We start from the raw sequence: 21,930 nt of genomic DNA on the forward strand, positions 1-21,930 counted from the left end.
CCCGTGTCACTTATTCGTGACTAGCATCATATTCTCCAGTTAATTTGTTTTTACAGTCCAGCATTCATGACGAGGAGATGGCAATTTCTGACCAAGAGAAATGAAAGAGGTATAAGAAGGAATATGAAAGTTTGGAAGCTAGCCAATTAAATACAAGTGGTGGGAGACAGTTAATGAGCAAAGAGCAGGTAAGCCCCTCTTCTACGATTTCTACATATAATCATTTCAGTCCGATGCCAATTTCTTTTTATCTTAACTACCTCCAGACGATTTTGGAAAGACCATTTGTAGTGAAAGGATTAGATGCAGTCTCCTTTAACTCCTATATAACCCGATAATAAAAGATGTGTGGTGTTAGCGTGCTGCTGATAAAGATAAATACGGTGCCTGAGTGGTGATGATAAAGACTTCCCGTGCTAGAGTGTTGTTAATACAGATCTGCGGTGCTAGATTTGCTGATAAAGATATGCGATGCTAGAGTGTTCCTACTAAAGATTTGCGGTGTTAGAGTGCTGTTAATAAAGGTATGCGGTGCTAGAGTGGTGCTAATAAAGATATGCGGTGGTAGAGTGGTGCTAATAAAGATATGCGGTGGTAGAGTGGTGCTAATAAAGATATGCGGTGATAGAGTGGTGCTAATATAGGCATGTGGCGCTAGTGTTGCTAATAAAGCTTTCCGGTACTAGAGCGTTGCTAACCCAGAAATGTGGTGCTAGAGTGTTGCTGTTAGATATACAGTACATAGTGTTAAAGTTGTTGTGTTGTTGGTTTTGTTTCTGATAAGTAACCTCGGTCTGTCTGGCCGAGCAGACCATAAACCGCAGGGAAGGAATCGCCTCTGCTGGAGTGTCCCGTGCAGTGAACCTAAATTCCCTTGCAGCAGATAGCGCTCCACCACAGCGAGGGATGGAGGAGTGTGTGGAGGTTTGGTGGCCAGACGGACGCCGCATTTACGTCTCTCCACTCAGTCAGCAGGGTCACGGCAGTAGGCTCCAAAACTCCTAGTTTTCTGGTTATATGATTACCACCAAGCGTTATAAATGGATTCCTGGGTTACAGGAAACCATTAAGGTTGTTACCCAGTGTAGTCACCAGAAGTGGAAAGAAGGACAATAAAAGCGACAGGAAAGATGAGAGAAACAGGAATCAAGGAATGATAAATGTGTACGAAAAAGCAGACAGCTCTAAATCGAGTGGATGATGGTTCCTACCACCTACTGTACAATCTAGTGCTAAAGTGTTGCCAATAAATAAATAAATAATATGTGGTGCTAAATGTGCATTTGGGTCAGGCAAGAGACAGGCGAAGAGCAATGAATGAGCAGTAGGTAAGGCGTGTGTTGAGCATCCAGAAACTAAACAAATACAGTACCGTATGTACTCAAAATAATCGAAAAATAACACTATCACATTTAATCCTTTGAATCCGGGGACGTCTTTTAAATGTCATTTTTGCTGTCCACAGACGAATTTTATCCACAGTAGTAGAGATGATACAGAACTTACATTAACCCCTTCACTACCAGGGTGTATTCTTAAGCTGAACAGAATCGTCTCTAGATAACAAAAATACATCAATAAAATAAGCCCTCTGATTAAAAGGGTTAAAGAAAATGAAGCACTTCTAATAAAAACAATTAAGAAACTCCCAGACTCTCATAGTTTCGAAGGAGCGAAAATACTCAGAACAACACGGCAGGCTTAAACTCTTTCAGTTAGTGCTCCATAAATAAAAAATAAAGCAATCAAAACACCCCTAACTGAGGGAATCGGGGTTCTCAAAGCCACTCAAACTCTTCGTCTATGATTGGCAAAAAATTCGATGAGTGCTACAAATCGGATAAACTTTCTATCTCCGTAAGTTCGACAACTTGGCGAAGCTAAGTTAACGAAGCAAAATTTTATATCTGGAGTGTGGACGTCTGGGCGAGGCTTTGGTTCGTGTATATGATGACAAAAAAAGTTATAATTAGGAAATAACTACTCTCAGAGACCACTTGTTTTTGTACTTTGTTTATACAGTTCACTCTAAATTGTATGAGGTGTTGGTTGCCGTGTGACTGAAGGTAAAAGCAAAGACAAGTATTCATACACAACTTAAACTTAGGACAGTCGATGAATACGGGATCTGTTCTAAGGGAATATGACATGAAGGAGCAGAGGTTTTTCGATTCTGGAGTTACTAAGAGCTTCAACGCGAATAGCTCGATGAGGCAATGCTCTTGAGGAGAAATGACATCGCTGTGAGGAAGATTGGGAGAGGTGCAAACTAAAAAAAAATGAAAGAATAAATTGACAGAATTTGAAACAAACTAAGACTATTAAAATTGTTTAACCACTTCAATCCCATAAGTTTACTTTATTGGTATAATCTTGCTGCCTATACCACCTTATAGGAGGACCTCTTGTTGTGAAGAGGGGATGATGGCCCTATCGATTTTATTTTAGTTCGAAAAAACTATCTCAAGTTGGATGAAATTGTCTGATGGGAACAAAAATGCTGCAAACAAAAAGACCACCGGATTAACAGAGTTTTTATTTCTTTTCCATAAAACTAACTGACACCCCTTCAACTGATTTTTTTTTAGTTTATTCTTGCTAATACTTGACAGTTTTATTAAGTATAGGAAAGATTTTTCATTTGTGATCGCATGATTCTGAATGTGGGGCTGTGTCGGAATACCAACACCAAACTGTATAGCCTGCAGTCACGAAGAGGTGCTATGTTAACGGTGTAGCCTCGCAGTACTATGATTATATTTCGCTCCGTAACTCTGATGAGGGAAAAAAAAAAAAAAAAAAAGATATAGGAAGAACAAAAGAATATCATGCAGTCGTACTGAAGGGATTGTATTTTCCCTTGGCATCACAACTGTAACCCATTCAACCCAAGCGTATCCTTCTGCTTTAGCTCTTAGTACTGCCACACGACTTTATTAATTGCAATGGAGAGTTTTCGAGCTGGCAGAGTTAGATTTACCCATAACTTACAGAACAGTCCTCGTCTCAGTACCCTGTTACTCCTTTCTCTCCCTACTTTTTTCCGTCCCCTTCCCCTCTCCGTCCTACTTATTTTTTTTCTTCGCGTCTCCGTGCACCTTTTTCCGTTGTGTCTCTCCAGTATTCCACCCCACATTAACTTGCGCGACATCTTACATAACCTCTCTTGTCTTAAGGGACTCTCTCACTTCTTCCACATCTTGGTTATTTCCCCTTCTCCTTCCCTCCCTCGCATTTTCTTTTTTCCGTCGCCCTTTCTTTCTTTCTTCCTTCTCTTCACCCCCACTGTCTCTATCCTACCCCACATCTTACATAAGGATTCCTGTCGTAAAATACACTCCCTCGTCTCCACCCTTCAAGACGCTGACACTTGCCTTTCCTCTCTTCGTCGTATTTTCTGTACTTTTCCTTCCCTTCTTTTCTATGTGTCTCAGCACTACCCTACCCCACAATACCTCTCTTGCACCCAGCGAAGGCCCAACAAATATATACCGGTAATCTATTCACTCTACCTGACCTAAATATGCTATCTCATGATCTTGAATGCAAAGCTGTCTCGGGATGGTTACCTCCAAGTTATAATGGTACTCATGAAGAGGAGTTATAGCAAGGTGTAGAGCAGTAGTACTCTCATATATATATCCACTGTTTTACGTAAAATAAGATGCAAAAGGGTATGTGTTAGCTACCCATTTTAATTAAGCCAAAGGCTTCTTCCTCAGACGGTCTTGAGATAATTACAGTATACGAGAGAGAGAGAGAGAGAGAGAGAGAGAGAGAGGTGGGGGGGGGTACATTCCCTGGATCCTTCTCCCCCCCTCCGTTGGATCCGACTTAGCTACCCCCGCATCTTACATAAGGATGAGCGTCTTGCATTATCCTCTCACTCTTTCTCCTCTCCACTCTTTTCCATACCCACCTGTCAGCCGAAACATGACACTATTCTGTCTTTCCATTTCGTATCATCTCTACTTTCCTTTTCACCACTTTCTGATCTCTTCTTTCCCCATTCGCTTCTTACCCACTTTTCATCTCTTCTTTCCATTTCTCACCCGCACCCACCTTCACTCTCTTGCTCTCCTTGTCTCTTCTCCACTCTCCTTCACTTTCCTTCACTCTCCTTTTCTGTCCCTCACACCCCCCTACCCTTCTTTTCAATCTTCTCTTTCATTCTCCTTCCCTTCTAGCTTTGCTTTTCATTCACCGCCCTTACAATCCTCTCCAACATTACTTTTCTCTTCCTCATTCTTTTCTTCCCCCCTCACTGTCCTCTCCTCTTCTTATCTTTCCCTCACAGTCCTCTGCTCTCCTCTCCTCGCCCTTCCCTCCCTCCTTCACCCTCTAATCCTTCCGTTCCCACCTCTCTCTTATCTCCACCCTTCTTCACCACGTCACCTTGATCCGCGCTGATGTCGGTGGAATATTTTGAGAAAGGGTGGACCGACAAACGAATTAAATTATTGGGAAAACGTTTTGTTATTACTACCACGTGAACCAAAAGTAACAGGAAAAAAGTGATACTGATTTGAGAACGATGCAAAAGTCAGAAACCGTGTTAGTTTATTAAAAATATTTCCAAAATTATTAGAGGGTAAATTTCGTGAAAGGGAGAGAAAACAGAAAATATAACTGAATAACTAGAAAGACAATCAGGAAAATGAACTGGAATGATTGGAGTAAGTATGAGAATTATTGCCAAAAGAGTGAAACTTGCTTTTATGCGTATCTTCCTCTAGGGTTAGATTAAATAGTCCATTCCCTAAGATTCTTACGCAAAAGTGACAGCGACACACCTCTCAGCCTGTGACTAATACCCCTCTACTAGGTACAACTGCGGCCAAAAATATCGATACACTTCATTGCAATAAATATGAGACTGTGAACAACGACTTCTGAACACCTGAATATGTGATCTTCAGAATCCAACGTGTAAGGCTGGTCACTCTCACCTTAAATGGCAGGACCAACTTGCCTAGCCTCGGGCTCCTACGCTCCTCATGGGGCAACACAGGATTGGATGATGATGATGATGATGATGATGATACTGATGACACAACCCAACAAACTCTTCAAAATATTACCCAAGAGTTACATTGCTGTTGAATTAAAATCCCCCCCCCCCCAATACCAGTACACCAGTCCTGCATGAGACAGCCCTAGCATGTATTCAATATGGACGGTGGGGGTTAGCGCCGAAGTGATGACATGTGGAAGTGCGTAGGAGGATTACTAGGCCTTGGGATAGACCTTGAAGCCTTTGCCCAGAGTCGGACACATTAAAAAAAAAAAAAATCTATCTATTGTCAGACGCCTTAATCCCGTAAGGAGTGGGCACAAGCAAATCGCCCCCAAGTCACCCTGTCCCCAGCCATTCCATTGCCCTCCCCCCAGCTCACATCCCCCTCTCTCATATACCTCTCCACTCCATCCCTCCTGTACATGGTAGGGCTGGACCGTTTAAAGGTGGTGTGATGGAGGACTGATGTTATGGTATTGACAGGTGTGCTTTATGACGCGTCGGCGGAGGGGAAGGGGGATGACGGCGTGTTGTGGATGGTTAGTTAAAAATGGATGAAATTAAAATCCGTAAAACTGCCCCTAGTTCCAATTTCGGACTGATCCCGAGTCGTCCCGGACAGCAGCCCACCTCTCCACAACCTGACCTCCAACTTGTTATATGATGAAAGAGAAATGAAAATTACTGCAAAATAACCCAGAAACAATTAGTGCCATTACACTAGATAAAATTCGAAAAGCTTATACGTCGAAGTGCATCAAGTGCCGCGAACAAACTATCAATTTTTTGACAGGTAAATCTCATGGTTATATGGAAGAGAAAGAACTGAAGTAAGGGAGAAGAGTGAAGTGAGCCCAACGACGAGAAGAGGAAAGGAAAAGGGGGGAGGAAGAGAGAGGAGGAGAGCGGTGAAAATTTTAAGAAAAGGAAGAGAATCAGTGGAAATGAAAAGAAAAGGAAAGGAAGAAGAGAGGAAGAATGCAGAGAGTAGGAGAGACAATGGCAGTGTAGGAAAGGATGGCAGAAAGAAGGGGAAGAAGAGATAGGAAAAAAAAAGGGGGGGGAGGAGGAAAGGAAAGAAGAGGAAAAGAATGCAGGGGGTAGAAAAGAAAAAAAAAACAGACGGAATGAAAAGAAAACCGCAAGAAAAGGAGAGAGCAGAGAGAGGTAAGATTGGAAGAGGGGGGATAGAAGTAAAGATAAAACTGAAGGACGGAAAAAGAAAGAAAAGGAATATCAAAGGAAAAGGAAGGAAAAGAGACGGACGTGAAAATTGTTAAGAAGAAAGGAAAAATAAACAGAAAGCAACAAACGACTTGAACCTTAGCTATCCCTTCCGACTGAAAGAAGTGATAGGTGGTGGCGACAATCTTTCACTCTTTTGAGGTAGTGCTGCCTATTTCTATCGTCACCTTCATCATTCTTTTTCTGTGACGGCCCTCCTCCTTTCCTGTTTCTCCCATCCTTCCTGTCACTTTATTACATTTTTTTTTTCCCCACACCAGGTGGCTGTACACTGAGCGACACGCCTAATAGTTTCCTGTAGCGTAGAAAACCATTTATAACACTGAGTGGTAACTATATAACTAAAACAACGGGGTGATGTGGATTCAATTATAGTACAGCGTCCATCTTGAAACAAAACCTCCACATTCTTTCTCGCACCTCGCTGTGACGAAGCGCCATCTACAACAAGGGAACACTGGTTTACTGCAAGGGATTGCCAAGCATTTTATTTTTATTTTTATTTTTTTTTTGTCCGATTCTGGGCATAGGCTTCACAGCGTGCTATCAAGGCCCAGCAGTCCTCCTACATACCATCCACCTCCACATGTCACAAATTCGGCGCTAACACCCACCGTCCATACTGAATACATGCTAGGGCTGTCTCATACAGGACTGGTGTATTGGTATTAGCGGGGGTATTTTTACGACATGTGGGCGGGGCTTCTGGTAGATCAGTAAAGCCTGATTTAATGAAATTCAAATCCTTAAACTGTTCCCTGCCCCAGCGGGGATTTGAACCTGGGTCCGTTAGGACTGCAGGCCACTTCTCTACCGATTGAGCCACCGCTTCCTATGACTGGTTGATCTACTCGGCCAAATAGACCGGCAACATCAACAACCGACCGAGGGAAGAGAAGAAAACAATATGAAAAAGAAATGGAAGAACAGAAAGGGCGAGAAAAGAGAAAATAAATAAATGGAGAGAGAGAGACGGGTTGGGGAGTAAACAGAGTAACCTAATCCACTACTATCACTGCCAATCGATGACTTGAGAAGAAGGGAAACGAGGATGAAAAAGAGGAAGGAAAACAAGAGAAAGTGATGGCAAATGACGTGAAGGGAGAGGAAAGGAAGAAAGTGAGAGGAAAAGTGATGGACATGAGGGAGCAAATGGAAGTAGACAGGTAAGAGACATGTGGATAGTAGAGAGGAGAGGAGAGGTGGAGAAGAGAAAATGTAATGAAAGAGAGAGAGAGAGAGGAGCCTAACCACTTACTATCGCTGTCGGTCGAGAGGGAAGGAGAGGAACAATGGAAAGAAGAAAAATGAAAAGAACAAAAGAAAGGGAAATTGACAAGAAAAGGTGAAAGGGTAAAGTAAAACGATAAAAAGTAAAGAAAGACGCATGGACAAAAAATAATGTGAAATAAGTGATAGAAGAGTATGAGAGCAGACAGGAAAGCAGAAAAGAGGGCACAAAAAAAGAGCTGAGAGGAGAGCAGAGAAGGTAAACTATGAGATAAGGTGAGAGAAAATGAAAACGGAGCAACCACAACTAATCGAAATGAGACAAGGAATGGAGAAAAAGGAAAAAAAATGAGGACAACATACAGGAGGAAAGAGGAAAACAGGAAAGGAAGAGAGATGAGATGAGATGGGATGGGATGTAGGTAGACTGGAAAAATATGGGGGAGAAAGAAAAAAGATGAGACAGGATACCAATGAGATGTGGAGAGGAGAAACGAAGAGAGGACAGAAGTAAACAGACAACATCCTTTCTACTTGAGACATTTGCTATCATAGGCACTCGAGATGGGAGGAGGAAAAGAGAGAAAAAGAGACTAAAAGACGAAAGAAACGACGAAGAAGAGAAATGGAATGGGAAAGAGAGGAGACGAAAGGGAAAGGAAGGCAATGTAACCACTCAGACCCACTGCAATCCCTGCCAATCGAGAGAAGAGAAAGAGAGAGGCATGGAGATGAAAGGATAGAGAATGAGGCAGACAGGGGGTAAGAAAAAGGGGGAGAGGAAAAAGGAAATAAAAAAGAGAAGGGTAAAGGACAGAAGACAGGGGGAGAAAAGTTGAAAATATTTAGGGACAGAAAACAAGGAGAAAAGAAATGGTAATATGACAAGAAAGATAAATGAAGAGGAAAAACGAAAGGAAAGGAGAAAAAATGAGTGGAAAGAGGAAAGAAAGAGAAGAAAGAAAAAAATGAACACAAGAATAAAGAAGAAAGCTAGAGCACCCTTACTGCATGATATCACTCAGTCCAGAGGAGTGGATAAGAGATCAGAGGACAGGAGAGGGGAAGAGAGAAGGGGGGAAAAGGAGAAGAGGAAAAGACAAGAGAGGAAAAAAGTAAACAGAGAGGAAGCAAGTAAAGGATGGAAACAGGGACAAGATGACAGAAGAGAGAAAAAAGCGATTAGAGAAAGGGGAGAGGAAAAGAAAAAAGAGGAAAACGGATATAAGCGTGATATTTAACCACGTGTGCCCTTGCTATCACTGTCAATCAAGAGGAGAGAAGAAAAGAGAAGAGAGGAGTGGAGAAAAGGAGAGGGAAAGAGATGAAGGGAGAGGAGAGGACCATGGAAGATAGTAAAAAGTAGAAAAGGAAAGGAGACGAGACGAGAGAAAAGGAGAGGAGGAAAAAATAAATAAAATAAAGAAGAGGAGAGAAAGATATGAATGGATAGGAGGAAGGAAGGAAGAAAGAGGAGGAGAGAAAAACATACCGGCAAGGAAAGGAGAGGGTCGAGAGGAAAAGCGAGAGAAGAGGGAGAAGGGAAAGAAGAGGAAATGAGAGAAGTCACGGAGAAAAGGAGAGAAATGAAGTTGAAAGGACAGGAGAGAGGGATGGAGGAGAAGGGAAAGAAAAAAGTAGAAACGGAAAGGAGTGGACACGATAAGAAAGATGAGAGGAGGAGAAAGAGAAAAGGGGAAAGAAAGAGATGAGAGGAAAGAAACAGAGAGAGAGGAACCAAATCAAGAAGAGAGGAAAAAAAAAAGATGAGAGTAAAGAAGCAGAGAGAGGAGAGGAATTAAAAGAGGAAAAGGGAAAAGAAAATGATATAAGAAGAAACAGAAGGCAACTTAATTATATACTTTTACCTGCAGTCCACGAAGCGAGGAGCAAAAGATGAGTGGAGGAGGTTGGAAAAGCTAGAAAAAGGGGAAAAGTAAAGGAGAAGAAACGAATGGATGGAAAAGGACACAGAGAGTAATTTAACCACTTGCTCTAACTGCCGATGGAGAGGGAAAAAGAAAAGGAAATGAGGTGAGATGGCAGGAGGAGAAAGGTAAGAAAAATAAGAAAAAGAAGATGAAGGACTAGGAGAAAAGGAAAGAAAAGAGATGGAATAAAAAAGAGGAAAAGAGGCGACAAGATAGGATAAAAGGAAATTAGGTAAGAGACAGAGGTGAGGGTAGGAAGAGTACGAAAAGGAACGAAGGAAAAGAAATGAGATGAGACGAGAGAAGAGATAGAAGATTAAAGGAAAGAAATAGAGGTAACAGGACAGGAAAAAAAAGGAGTGAGAGAGCAGGAGGAGAAAGGTTAGAAAAAGCAAACGGAAAAGAAAAGAAATGAGAGGGAGGAGAAGACTGGAGAGAGAGAACGAGCAATAGAGGAGAGGAAAAGGGGACAACAAGACAAGAGGAGGAGGATATAAGGCATGAGAAAGAGAAGAGTACTGGAAAAAAAAATGACAACAACACACATTACTACTGGCAAATGAGAGAAAAGGAGAAAGAGAAGTAGAAAGAAGATACAGAAATTGAGAAAAAGGACAAGACGACCGGAGCAGGGAAAAGAAGAGAGAAAAAGAAATGGATAAATAGATGAGGGAAGGAGCAGTAAACGAAGCTGCTCAAGCCTTCCTTATCACTGCCAATCGATGAACTGAGAAGCAAAAGAGAACATGGGAGTGGAATAGCCAGGAGTGAAAAGCAGAAGAAAAAGCAAAAGAGACGAGCGGAATAGAAGTAGCAACAGGGGAAAAAAATTGAGAAAATCGAGGAAAACGAGAATCAAATATAGAAAGCCGTAAAGGAGGAAATAAAAAGGTCATAGGTACATGGAAGAGGAAGACATGAAAAGACAGAGGATAGTAAAAACAGGAAAGGAAACGAGGCACAAAGAGAAAAGGAAACGAAAAATGTAATGAGAAAAGAAAAAGGAAACTGTGAGAAGAAACTGAAAACAAAGGAGAGTGAAATGGAGAAAACAAACAGGAAAAAATGGAAAGAAAAGGAAAGCGGAGGAGTGCAGAAGGAAAAGAAAAATAATAAAAGGAGAAATGAAAAAGACATGAAAGTAAAAGACGCCGTATAGAAAAGAAACAGGAAAAAGCAACAGGAGATAAGGAAAAGGAAAGAAAAATGGAGGAAAAGAAACATGAAAAATATAAAAGAAGAAAAGTTAAAAGAGGAAAAAAAACATGAAAAGAGAGAAAAGAAAAAGAAAAAAATATGGAAGAAAATTGGAGAGTAAAAAGAGGAAAAAGAGCAAGAAAAAACTAAAGGAGAAACGAAAGACAAAGGAAAATATGAGGAGGAAAACTGGAGTAAAAAGAGGAAAAAGAAACAGGGAAAATCGAAATAAGAAAAGGAGAAGGCAGGAAAGTAAAGGCGAAGAAAGCAGAAGGCACCCAAAGCATTTACTCTCACTGGGGATCGATGGCTTGAGAAGGTCGCATCTTTTGACCCTGGGGATGGAATGCAGGAAACGCACTTGAGGGCTACCACACGATAATAGGAGGGGAGGGGGTTGGAAGGGGGGAGATGGAGGGGGCGGGAAGAAGTCTGAAGAGGGGAAATGGAGGATGTAGAAGTAGAAAAAGGGGAGATGGAGGGGACGGGAGGAGGTTTGAAGAGGGGAAATGGAGGTAGGAAGAAATAGGAAGAGGGGAGATGGACGAGATATGGAAGGAGTACGAAGAGGGAAATGAAGGTGCAGGAAAAGGGGAAATGGATGCGGTAGGAGGGGATAGGAATAGGAGAGATGGAGGAGGTTGGAGAAGGGGAGATGAAGGGGACAGGAGGGGTTGTAGGAGATAGGAGTGGGGCTGGACATGAGGAAATGGAGGGGAGTTGGATAAGGGGAGATGGAGGGGAACTGGAAAAGGGGAGATGGAGGGGGTAGAGGGCGGGGGATGGAGGGGCTACAGAGGAAAGAAGAAAGGAAAAAAGGGAAAGGGGGATGCAAGAGGAGGGTAGGAAGCAGGGAAGAAGGATGAGGGATGCACAGAGGAAAGAAAAAGAAGTGAAATGTGGAAGGAAAGGGAGGAAGAGGGAGAGCTGGAGGAAGTAGAGAGAGGAATAGAAAGTGGAAAAAGGAAAGGAAAAAAAAGAAGGGGAAGGAGGAGAGAAAACAAGGGAAACAATAAAGAAGAGATGGTGATGGAGAAAAGAAGTGGGGAGACAGAAAGGAAAAGGGGGAGAGGGAGGAAAGAAAAGGAAAGGGAGAGAGGAATGAAAATGGGAGAGAGAGGAAAGCAAAGGGGTGAGAGAGGAAAGCAAAGGGGGGAGAGAGGAAAGAAATGGAGGGGAGAGAGGAAAGAATAGGGGGAGAGAGGAAAGAAACACAAATGGATAGTTAAAAAGGAGGGGAAGGAGAGAGATGAGTTTGGAATTCAGAAAGAACACTTAGGGCTTCCATAGAGTAAATGGAAAGGGAAGGGGAAAGGGATGATAGGAAGAAGGTGGAGAAAAGGAAGACCCGACGAAGAAGAGGGATAGATAGGGAAAAGGGTTAGGAAGTGGGGCCATGGTGCGAGGAGGGGGACATGGAGAGGGAATATGGAAAAGGGAAAGGATGGAAGTGGAATGTGGAGGGGTAAGAGGGATGAAGTGGGAAATGGAAGAAAGAGAGGACATGAAAGGGAGAGTGGACAGAGGAAGGTGAAGGGGAAGAGAGGGGACAGTAATTCTGGAATCGCACACCTAGGACGTACACATGAGATAAATGGGCGGGGAGTTTGAGGAGGAATGAAGATGAAAAGGGTATATGTGTCCGTACGTGAGTGTTTGGGGAAGCCTCCACAGGTTCAACAGATTTATATCTTATAATCCATTGCACAAATACCTTTACATATCATCCAGTAGGTACGTAGCGAAAAGAGACAAGACGTGGAAGTTCATCTTTTATAAGCTTAAGAATAATTTGCAGCTTATTACCTCCAGGTTAAAGAATCGCACTGTCTGATAGTGTGAATGCAAAACCAGAGATCGTCGCACAACTAAGATTTCGTTATACAAGGGAAGAATTATATGACTATTCACTATGGAATCCGCCCCAGAGAAATACACAGTTAGTAAAGGGTAACAATGGCACTGATCTGGGAGGAGTGGGGTTAAACTAATGGGTGAGGAAAGGTAGAGAATGGTGGCCCTGAGTGGGATGGTATGGGGTAATGGTGGCGTTGAGAGAAGGGTCGGGTAAAACTGACAGGTGAGGAAGCGTAAGGACAGGTGACGCTGAGTGGAGAGACACCCCGAGAAAATGAGAGAGAGAGAGAGAGAGAGAGAGAGAGAGAAACCACGGCAAATCCTTAACTGAATATAATGTCCCGAGATTGCAAGAATAAAACGAAAAATACGTCATGGCACCGAAAGAATCGTATGGAAATGAGAAACTGATGAGATTTCGTTGCACCTCTTCGTAACTGATTTGTTTCTTCTAATACGACTTTGTGTCTTCTCTGTTACAGACGACTAGAACTATATTTAAAAGATGTGGCAAGACAATATTATTCTCCTCAGTCCCACGGCGTCTCTAACTTTTGCTTTATAACTCATCACCAGAAGATTTTATTTATCTTCTGGCTGACTTCTGGTAGTGGAGGGGGTTAATCAAGGCTATATCTGGACTCCTTCAGCTCAAAAATTTTCTACCAAGCTGGGGTTCATCTACAGGTTGCAAGAATTAAACGAAAAATGCATTACCGAACTAAAGTGATAATGGAAAATGAATAGCTATGGAAGAAGCAACACAAAATCTTCCATGACAACTTGAGTACGGTTCTGAGAATCTTACCAGTCCAACTCTCGACCGTAACAGTTGGTCAAAGTACTGCCAGTAACTTTGGCTCTCATATCTTCAACTTTCTTTGGAAGGGATAACTTTTGTAGCCTCTCAGGTGTGGGTTCTTTCCATATAGAATACTGCGTAAAATATTAGGAAGGAAAATGTGTGGACGTCTGCTCCGCCAAACTGTTTTAGTCACTCTGCTATCATCCAGGGGAACTGGACGACTCCCACATCAAATATCAAAATGTGGTTGCATAAAATTCGATGAGCTTCAGCTATAACGTAGGAATAAATCTTCTTGGTTCCTACAGATCTTTCATTATAACTTGCCTCGTATCTTCGTCATTTGCAACTTAATGCACGCAGCTCAATGGCGGAAAAAGCCAATATTACGGCGCTAAACCATTTCCACAACTATTTCATGACTAGCATTATATTCTGGGATTAGTCTACTATTACAACTCGGCATTAAGATGGAGAGATGGCAATTCTAGGCCAAGTTAGATTAAAACGGGTATAATCAAAACAACGATTCACTCTACTTAGGCCATCAACTAAGTTGTCATATTAGACTGAGCTTAGTTTACCATCTTGGTCAAACCCTCGAATCTGGGTGGCTTTTTATCTACTCATCCTCCTACCAGACTATTTTTTTTTTTTTTTCAACTAAACTACTCGTATTGATGGAGTTTATTAAGGCTATATCTCACCCCACCAACTAAAAAAAAAAAAATTGTCCTAAGTAGAAAAGTCTCTATCAGTATATTCCTGTGTGTATAGTGAAAGTTAATATTTCCCCCCCCCCTCTCTCTCTCTCTCTCTCTCTCTCTCTCTCTCTCTCTCTCTCTCTCTCTCTCTCTCTCTCTCATTAAAACTATTAATATGATACAAGATAATCCTGTGGCCTAACATTCATGATATAAAGCCAAGAATGAGGTACCAGAAACTCCCGTAAAATCAGGAAAGTACGGACTTAGGTGTGCGAGTGAGTGAGATTTCGTAACATTTTATCCTTAGCGAATTGTTCCTTATGTTACACTTCAGTACCGTCTTGCAAGTACGTCTACATCAAAAAGAAATAATGTGTATGCTATGATCAAAGTGTACGCAAAATAAATCGCTAAGGCAGTGACATTACGAAGCTTTCCATGCCACTGAGATTACCATCCAGGTCGCACTCTGATCGACTATATGAAGGGCTCTGGCAATTCTTCTTTAGCAGTTTATTTATGCATATGGCAGGTGAATAATTTAGTCCCCTGGGGAGGGGGGGAAAAGAATACTTCCCCAGTATCCCTGCTTGTCGTAAGAGGCGACTAAAAGGGGCCTTTTTGTTTCGTCTTTTTCTCCTATCCTTTTCTTTTCTACCTCTCTGCTTTACATTTTCGTTTCTTCCGGCCTGTATTTTCCCTCTCGCAGTCCCATATAACCATATTATGGCTTGATCTCTTCGCTCCTACTTGTCCTTGATATGACCCAGTTTCTTCCGGCCTTTACTTTCCCGCTTCTATGAAGTTAGTATCGTGGCGTGTATTGGTGGCATGTGGAGGTGTATGGAATGCAGGAGGACTACTGGGCCTTGGGAACGGGCTGTGAAGCCTATGCCCAGAGTCGGACACACACACACACAAAAAAAAGTCCATGATAAGGGTGCGGGATACTCCGAGACTGAAAAAAAAAAATCGATGTTTCGAGTGCCAAGTTAAGCCGTTTAAAGCGATGACGTGTTTTATATTCTATTCCTGCATCTACCAAACGTTTTTATTTAGCTTAGAGAGAGAGAGAGAGAGAGAGAGAGAGAGAGAGAGAGAGCCGCCTTGCTACGAGGTGACCGGCAACCGCGGAGGCTACTTGGCTAATGGAAGGCATCCCTTAATCCGGGTAAGGGGTAAAAAGAGCGAGGGGAGGAACAAGAGTGGGAAGAAGAGTTAAAAGAGAGGAGGGAGAAAGAAGAAAATGGAGAGACTGGAAGAAGAAAGGCTTAGGAGAGAGAGGAGAAAAGAGGGAGAAGTTAGAGTGAGAAGAAAAATTTTGAAGGGAGAGATAAGAGACTGCGGGTAAATTAGGCAATGAGAAGGATATAGAAGAGGGGATGGAGAAAAGAGGGAGAGTGGAGAGGGGGGTGAGAAAGGCAAGAAGGGAGGGAGGTGCGGATTGGGAGAGGAGACGTGGAATGAGGGGAAAGGCAGAAGAAGGGTGATTGGGGGAGGGACTAAATGATGAGAAGTATTATGAGAGAAAAGAACTAAAGGAGGATTGAAGGGGGGAGGGGTTGGACAGGGTGATGGAGAGCAATGAGTGGAGAATGAGAAGAGATTAGGTAAGAATGGAGAGAGAGAGAGAGAGAGAGAGAGAGAGAGAGAGAGAGAGAGAGGGGCAGGAAACAGAAGATAGGGAGAAGCAGAGGGAAGAAGGGTGTTGGGAGGGGAGGGGGAGAAGATTAAGGGGTAAAAACAGAAGAGGGCGATAGAGAGGGAAGCGTTAAAGGGTGAGAGGGGTGCAATAAGGAGGGGTAAGACAGAATAAGAAGGGAGAGGAAAGAATAGAAGAAGGATGTGCTTAGGTGGGCGAGTGACAAGGGGAGGAGGAAAAAAGTAAGAAAGGGGATAGAAGACAGTCGAAGGAGAGGGTTGGGACAAGGGTGAGTGGGATTACGAAAGAGGATCAAGTAGAGAGGAGAAGGGAGAGGATATGAGAAAAATAGAAGTGGTAGGGAAGGGGAATGAAAAAATAAAAAGGGTAGGGGGGCAGGAGGGATGTGGTGAGGTGGGGAAGAAGAAAGTGTTTAAAGTAAAGGAAGAGGATGAAGAGAATGTAAAGACGCGCATGAGAGATGGATGAGGAGTGGTAGGAGTGGACGATGACGAGCAATGCTATGAACAGAGGGAAGAAGTTGGTTGCTGACTAGGAACGGGAAGAGGAAAGGGAAAGAAGGAAGGGGAAAAGGAGAAGGAATAAGAAGGAAGGGAAAAAAACAAGAGGAAGGCTGAATGAAGTGGGATGGAAGAGGAAGAGTAAGGTGAGGAGGAGACAGGAAGAGGAATAAAAAGGGAAGAGGAGGGAAAGATGATTGAGATATGTGAGGGACAGGGAAGAAGAAAGACTAAGAGATTGGAAAGAATAGTGCCAGCAGGGTGTTGGAATGACAGGGAGGTAGACAGAAAAGGGAGGAGAACAGGGAAGGAATGGGAGGGCAAGGAAAAGCAAGAACAGGAAAGAGAAATATGAAAGGACCAAAGTGAGGGGAAATGGAAAGAGAGAGAGAGAGGAATGGGGAGAGACTAGGTGAGAAAGTTTGCTGAAGAGAAATAAAGTATCAAAATGACGACAGAAAAGAGAGCCAAAGACGAAGGACAGACGAGAAAGAATAACAGACAATGTACGAGAAGAGGTTAGACACAGCTGAGGAGAGAAAAAAGAAATGAAAGAGATGAAAGGAAAAGAGTGAAGACAGAAAAGATGGAAAGATAGAACTGAAGGATATGATAAGATGAAAAAAAAAAAAAAAAGAACTGATGGTGTAAAGAGAAGCTGTGTGCGGCAAATTGTGACACAGGAAAGGCCCCCCCCAAAATGAAAGTAGTTACCCTAATACAATACAGAGTTAAAAGAAACGGAGGATATGAAGAAAACAGAGGCGAGAAAGAAGAAAATATATGAAAATGAAGAGCATGTAGCATACTTCGACAATGCAAAAGATGAGAAAGAGAAAAGGAAATAATCTTAGGAGTTCAGGGAAAAAGAAAATAAAGAGTGAAAGAGGAAGGAAAGAAAGAAAGAATGAAAGAAAATGTGGGAAGAGAAAGGACAGCAGAAGGGAATACAAGTCAGGACGTGTGTGTGTGTGTGTGTGTGTGTGTGTGTGTGTGTGTGTGTGAGAGAGAGAGAGAGAGAGAGAGAGGGAGAGACAGAAACAGGTGAGGTCATAAATAAAGAACGAGAGAAAAACGAACGAATCTTAGACAGCAGAGGAAAAGGCAGGAAGAACGGACGTGAAGAGAGAAGAGGAAAGAGAAAGGAGAATGAAAGAAAATTGAGTGCGTACTACAAAATTTAATACATGAGCGGAAAACAAAATCAAAGGATATAAAGAGAAGTGGGAGGACAAGGGAAGAAATCGAAAGGGGTCTGTGGCAAATTGTGAGACAGTAGAGGATAAATGGAATGATGTGGAAAAAACAGGTAAGAAAATGGAGGAGGAGGAGCATGAATCAAAGACAAGGAGACCAAAGAAGAGCGAGGAAGACCAGTGGAGGAGAAAAAGACGAAATGAACAAAGAAAGCGAAACAAGACTAGAAACAAGAGTGAAAGGAGAGCAGAAAGGAGAAAGGTGCGGAAGAGTGTAAGGCTGTTCAGAAATAGCATGCAAAAATAAAAAAGAAATTATATGAAGACAACAGAGTTGGAACAGTGGGGAAGAAAAGGAAGTAAACGAATAGTGTATATATATATATATATATATATATATATATATATATATATATATATATATATATATATTACACGCACACACAAAGAGAGGACGGGAAAAGGAAAAAGAAGTGTGCGACTGTGTGTAGAAAGCTTCAACAAAAACGATGACCAACAAAAGACTAAGAAATTTGAGAGGAGGGAAGAATGGAGAAAATGGATATGTAGAGACTGGAAGTGAGAGAAATGAGTAAAAGTGTAAAAAAAAAGGAGGGAAAAACGAAGGATAAGAAAAAAAAATGGTACAAAGCGGGAAGTGTGGATTGCAAATTAGACACATGACAAAACGAAGATAAAAGAAAGAGCCAGAGCATCAAAGAAAGGAGAAAAGAAAGCAGAAGGGAAAATAAATTAGGCAGGGGAGAAAAAAAAAGAAGGTTAATAAGCGAAAACAATGATATAATGAGAGAAGGGTGAAAAGGAAGTACATTTGGAAACTAAAAGCCAAAAAATAGGGACAGGGAAAGAAAAGAGGAGCGAAAAAAGAAGATAGTCAGGAAGTGTGTTGGCAACTTTTGACGAAGAAGAAAAAATACAAAAGTTATAAAGATATATGAAGAGAAGAAGGAAAACAAAATGAGGAAGAGTGTGGCAAATTTAGGCAACGAAAAAAAAAAAAAAGTATATGGAGGCAGGGAGAGAGAGAGAGAGAGAGAGAAACTGACGATGCGTGTGTGCCAAATTTAGACAGGCTAACACATCGCGTATCTAGGGCCAGACAGCAGGGTAATGTGTACAGGAGGGAGGGGCCAGGTAAAGGAATGGAGGAGGCGGAAGAGGATGGAGGGGGGAAGTGTAGGGGAATGGAGAAGGCAGGGTAGGGGGTCTAAAAGGATGGTGGGGAGAGTTGGGGGATGGAGGAACTGGGCAGGGGGATGGAAAGCAGAGTACGGGGATGCTGTTACGGATTTTAGTTCTCTCTCTCTCTCTCTCTCTCTCTCTCTCTCTCTCTCTCTCTCTCGGTTGTCTTCTCCATCACCTTTTGCATTTGCTCTACTCCTCGGACTGCAGTGGTTTGAATCTCTATCAGGCCTTGTAACAGACTGACTTTTTTTTTTTATTGCAACTGTGCATGCCGTGTGGGGTGTACTTTATTGCTTTGTGTGTGTGTGTGTGTGTGTGTGTGTGTGTGTGTGTGTGTGTGTGTGTGTGTGTGTGTGTGTGTGTGTGTGTGTGTGTGTGTGTGTGTAAACAATTTAACTCAGTTTTGATCCGGCTTGAACCAAACAATGGAAAGTTAATGGTCAGTTTCCAGGCTAAACTACTGATTTTGGAAACATGATGTCAAAGGTCATGGTCAAATGTTAATTTATACTGTGTTAATCTGGTTTTAATCAAACTCAGTGGAAAAACTGATGGTCAGGAAGGAATGAAGATAATAATCGGTCTGAAGTCAAGGTTATACAGTAAGGCCAAATGTTAGGCTCTATAACGTATACCCACCTCATTTGAGCTGAACAAATTTGGTGGAAAGATTTAGGGTCAGCCAAGGATGAGGCATTAATTTTGAGAACAACAGGTCAAAGGTCAAAGTCATATGACAAGGCCTCATAAAACAGCTTTGATCCGATTTTGATAAAATTTGGTGGAAATGGAGAAGGTCATGGAAGGTGAAGGTAACACACGCCCAAAACCTTTCCTGTCAGGTTCGCATTTGATCCATTTCTTTCTCATCTAGAGAACACTTAGGGAGCGCATACCTCCTCCAATTCCACTGCCACTCAAATGGATCTGGATCCGCGGAGATATCGTGTGGAATACATAGGATCCGGATCAGCCCCCCAAATTTAATCAATTGTTCCTTGACCCATGGCCTACTCTTCCACAAAATTTAATTGATATTTATTGAGAACTTTTGGAGATACCGTGCAGAATACACATGATCTGGATCCGGATCCGGATCTGCCCGCAAACTTAATCAATTCTCTCAGCCCATGGCCCACTCTTCCACAAAATTAACTGAAATTCATTGAGAACTTTAGGAGATGTGCGGGACACTCCGGATTCGGATCCGCCCCCAAATTAAATAATTTTTTTCTCGGCTCATGGCTCACCCTCCCACAAAATGTCCATGAAATTCATAGAGTACTTTTGGTGATATCGTTTGGACTGACAGACAAACATACGGTAGGTGAATACATAACCTCCTCAAACTTCGTTGGAAGAGGTAATAAAGGCAACTTTAATCAATGCACGCACGCAAGCAGTCTGTGTGTATTGTCTGTCTGTCCTTAGTTTCATTATTCACGCCTCCTTCCTCTCTCTCTCTCTCTGCTTTTCGTCTATTCTCTTTCTTGTGTCTTCCTTGATGTTATCTTCTCTTTACATGTTGCTGGCATATCGTCGCGCACAAGTGTGTGTGTGTGTGTGTGTGTGTGTGTGTGTGTGTGTGTGTGTGTGTGTGTGTGTGTGGAGGGGGGAGGGGGTGACGATGAAAATGAATCTGAGTGTGCTTGTGTGTGTTTGTTTGCATGTTTTCATTATGTCTATACTTGTTCGCGTGCTTCTGTGTATATACGCTTGTGTGTGTGAATGCAGTTGCGTGTACGCGTGTAGACGTTGATACCGAATTTGTCTCGGGAAAATGCGTTGTTTTTCTGTTTGTAGATTGGCCACACATTCTCTCAAGACACTGTTTTCATATCAACACCTATCTTTACTCTCTCGTTTTTCCTTTCATCCCTCTTTCCTCTTTCTCCCGTTTTTTACCCACTGATCTCTTCCTTTCTCCTTCTTGTTCCTTCTGTCTCTTTATTTCTAGATCCTCACTCATGACTTCCCACCCCCATCTACCTTCCTCTTTCCTTGCTCATTTTCCCCTTTTTTCTCCTCCCTGCCTTTTACTTTTGCCATCTTCTGATCTTATTTTCCTCAGTCTCACTATTCACATCATCATCATCATCATCATCATCATCCTGACTCTCTCTCTCTCTCTCTCTCTCTCTCTCTCTCTCTCTCTCTCTCTCTCTCTCTCTCTCTCTCTCCGTTCAGTTTACAAACCTTTCTTTCACGTCTCCTGTTCTTTGTATGCTTTCGTGTTATCTCTTCATATGCCTTGATTTCCTTTCATGTTTACTTTTCTATTTCCGTCATATCAGTTTCCATCTCGTTTCCTGGTTTGTCTCTTCCCGTCATTCTTTATTCCACCTGTCTCCCCTCTCACTGATTTCCAGGCCTCGTTTTCTTTCCTCTCATTCTCCACTTTCTCTTCCTGCTGACCTTTGTTTTATTTCACATGATTTCTTTTCTATTTTTTATCTTTTCTTTTTCTGTTTTGCAATTCACTTTTCTGATCTGGTTGCCTTTCCCTGTGCCTTATGTACTCCCATTTATTTCTTTTCCTGTATAATTATCTTTTTTTTTTTTTTTTTTTACTTTCCTCTTTCCTTTTTCTTTTGTTACAAACGACAGCCCTTGATGGGCATCGGGGTATTATATTCCTAGGCGTACAGGTCCGTGTGCCTTTGTGTGTGTGTGTGTGTGTGTATATATATATATATATATATATATATATTTTTTTTTTTTTTTTTTTTTTTTTTACAGCGTGAACAAAATAAAATCAGATTTTACCCTTTGGATCAAGCCTGGTGGGAGAGTTGACTCCTCTCCTCGATTGACTTAGTGCTTTTGAGAGCAATACATCAAATAACCATATCACACAGCGAGGTCAACATCAAGAATTTTGAGCCGACCTAACATTGTGGAATAGTTGATGGTAAAACAAGTATTATGCGATTCGAGTTTGAGGACAATTAGTCTCTGATCAAGGTCGTATATCCAGGACAAAAGTTTGGCCTTATAACTTAAAACATTTTGTGATCTGATACGAGCCATGCTTGAAGGTTTGAGGGTCTTTCCCAGGGGTTTTGCTTTTGAGAACATTAGGTCAATGGTCGAAGTCACACGGCAAGACCGACTTCAACAGTTTTAACTTGAATTTAAACCGAACTTGGTGAAAGGGTTTAAAAATTGCGAGGATGAAGTAACTTAAGAACAATAGGTCAAAGGTTGAAGCCACAAGGTAAAGTCAAGTATTTGGATCACAGATCAGGTGTGGGGCACGGGTGTTACACTCACTGTGTACTCTTTGTTGCTTCATGAATTTCATTTTTTCCTTATTTTTCTCCTCTCGTTCCAGTATTCCTCTCTCTTTCCCCTTCGATTTTGCCTCTTTTTAAAT

Source organism: Coenobita brevimanus, chromosome 64, assembly GCF_032717465.1.
Source record: "Coenobita brevimanus isolate Jiangsu-jjx chromosome 64, ASM3271746v2, whole genome shotgun sequence".
NCBI classification, from domain to species: Eukaryota; Metazoa; Arthropoda; class Malacostraca; order Decapoda; family Coenobitidae; genus Coenobita; species Coenobita brevimanus.